Raw genomic sequence first — 2,935 nt, forward strand, 5'->3', positions numbered from 1 at the left:
CCCCCCCCCCCCCCCCCCCGCATATGGGCATGCTCCATCTTGCACTGGGGGGCTTGGACCCCCTTCATAACTGCTTGCCGTAATAGTTTCAGGTTGATGTTTTGAGAGTATGTTTTTTTTCTCTAGTATTTTGGATTGTATAATACTCTGCTGTAATTGTACAGTTTTATGTCTTTTGATTGGTTACTTTAAAGTTGGAGATCTTCAAAATGTATTTACTCCACTACACTCATATTTATCACACTTAAAAAAGGGCATCTGCCAAGTCTTATTGTCATCTGAAAGAACTAGTGAAATTACCTAACTGTTCAGTTCCCCCAGTTGCATTTCAATTGGCTGTTCACTCCAAAATACATCCTCAGTCAGTTAATGGTTGCTTCTTTGACTGACTGAAAGCACCCAGCTTGCAACCCTGACTTTTTGTTGTCCATAGATTGATTTTTGTATAGATAGATAGATAGATAGATAGATAGATAGATAGATAGATAGATAGATAGATAGCCAGCAAGCAGCCGTTATCTTTTTAACTAAAAATGGTTTGCTACTTTAGTCAAAGATTTAGCGGCATCTTTACGGAAACAAAATTTCTACAAAAATCTATTGACAGAAACACTTATGAATGGCCCTGCAAGCTATATTTAAACATCAGAGGAACAGACATGTGCCAAAGCTTTCGAGACTTTAGGCATAACGTAATATCTAACGTCAAATGCTACAATCTACTCAACTTTAAAATCGATTTTGTGAGACGTTATCTTTCAGTCGGCCTTTTGTGTTGGCAACAGCGTTTCAATTTAACTTTACACTGACATACATACATCAGCCACATAGAGTTAGTGTAATACTGGCTAGATTTGTTCAGAAATTACAATTTCGAGCTCGACGAGCAGGGTGGGTTTTCTTCGTTCTACCTTCTTGGAGCTAGCTAGCTAGCTAAACTGGAACAATTCCTTGGCATGGACCTTACAATCAAACAGGCAGCCGAGGGAAACATGCCCTAACGAAATTCACAGACAAAGCACCAACAAACCTGCGCTGGGAGACCTGATGGTTTAAAGAGTAAAGAACTTCTGTCCAAGTCTCTTCAGTACGTGGATAGGTTTCCGTAACTTACTTCCTTTCAGGAAGGGAGAGAGGAATTGAGTGATTTTGGAGGGATGGGACTTAATTTTATTTTATTTTGATATATCCATATATGTATCTTTATGCATTGTCAATAGAGCTGTTTGTTGTTTGTTGTTGAGAAATGCAAAAGCAATATTCGTACGAGAAATTACAATGCACTGAATTGTTTTTAATAAAACAATGGTGGGGGGAAAAAAAGATGTAATTTCCTCTGAAGCGTCACGTGAAGCGACGTAATGAGCGCAGCGACGTCCGTTTGTGATGACGTTAGCTCTGCTGGATCTGCAAATAACAGGCTCGTTCGAGATTTTTAATACTTTTTTTTTTATTATTATTCAATCAGAATACAGAGATACAAACAGACAACGAGGCATTAAAAAAACGAAACCAATTCAAAAAATAAACTTTTGCCTCGGGTCGAGTAATCAAAACATAGGAGCATATACATAGCAAATTTACAATCAGAAGAAAAAGAAATAAGAGAAAAATAGAAAATAAACACATAAATAAAAGGGGCTATCTCAAATTAAATTAAAAGTTTCAAGTAAATAAACCAAATCATGCGCTTTTCCTTCCTTAACCAGTTTCAGTGACTTATACAAAAGGTTTAGCTCATTCTTCCAATGGATCAGGGAGGGTTTGGTCTAAAAATATCTTCATTATGTGTATGCTTTCCTAAAAGCATCAAATTGTTGAGAACAATTGCTAGCTTTGATTCGGTCTACAATAACGTTACTCAAACTAAACACTGGGAAAAGTAACTAGAGCTAAATTAAGACTTTACAATAATAATAAAGACAAGAATAGAGCGATTGTGTTTTAAATGAGCACAAGTAGGCCTAAAGTAGAACTGACGAAACCACTATTATAAATTATAAATAACGTTGTTACGATAGATGTATATTTGAGGGTATTTAACACGCTGTCTCAGCTAGTGGTTAGCCGAATTAGCTGTTAGCTAAACTAACGTTAGCTTTCCGGTGGAGGCAGACATAGACATAATAAAGATTAGACGCCGCATTGGCTGCTGAGCGCGAGATTTCCAGCCGCCATCTTGGACCGGTCATACTCGTTACTTAGCAGCAGAAGATACAAGCAGCCAGAGCACTATGCAGAATATTCCTGCTCAGATCAGCGGATTTTTTTTATCTTATCTTTTTAACTCTGGGTTCTGTATAGCATTTTGAGTCTGGGTTTTGAAAATCGCTGCATAAGTTAAGTTTTGCGAGTTTTAAACGGAGATTCAAACAAGTAAATGTGCAGTTTAAATAAAAACTACCATTTTCATTTCATAGGCTACTGCTACTTTGAATAAGTACTGGTACGCGTGCTTTGATAGGGGTGAGAGATATATCAACGCAGTATCGTTACACAGCACATCGTTATATAAGTGAGTTTAACCTATACATTATTCTGGGGGTCCTAAAGCGGCAGTAATGCTTGAGTTGTTATTACACTGGGATTGTGTCTGGTTTAGTTGGGATTTGTTTAAGACTTGCACGTTACTCTTATAAGATATTATATATATATAAGTTAACTTTCTTTATGCATTTTATACTGTCCGACCAGTAGAACACGTCCTGTTCTGTAGACATGCTTTAAAAATATCGGAATTCATGTCGATGTTGTAATATCACATTCTGCGAATGTCGTGCAACCCATAGTGTGTGTGTGTGTGTGTGTGTGTGTGTGTGTCTGTGTGTGTTGGGAGCGCGGCTGCTAAATGTCAAGTTCCGGGAGCCGATTGATGCATAACAACGTGTGTGTGTGTGTGTGTGTGTGTGTGTGTGTGTGTGTGTGTGTGTGTGTG

At 37.9% G+C, this 2,935-nt stretch overlaps 1 protein-coding gene across 3 annotated transcripts in view; it reads right to left on the reverse strand.

Moving 5' to 3' along the window:
* ppm1f (protein phosphatase, Mg2+/Mn2+ dependent, 1F) overlaps positions 1–1,317 on the reverse strand; it is a 62,236-nt gene extending 60,919 nt beyond the window's left edge. Inside the window, exon 1 of one of the 3 annotated variants that reach the window (XM_034871903.1) lies at positions 1,031–1,317. The gene's annotated coding sequence lies outside the window, so the exon portion shown is untranslated. The remainder of the gene's footprint in view (positions 1–1,030) is intronic. The other 2 variants (XM_034871902.1, XM_034871901.1) reach the window with 2 other exon arrangements.
* Positions 1,318–2,935: the final 1,618 nt, after the last annotated feature.

This window comes from Etheostoma cragini, chromosome 5, assembly GCF_013103735.1.
Source record: "Etheostoma cragini isolate CJK2018 chromosome 5, CSU_Ecrag_1.0, whole genome shotgun sequence".
NCBI lineage: Eukaryota > Metazoa > Chordata > Actinopteri > Perciformes > Percidae > Etheostoma > Etheostoma cragini.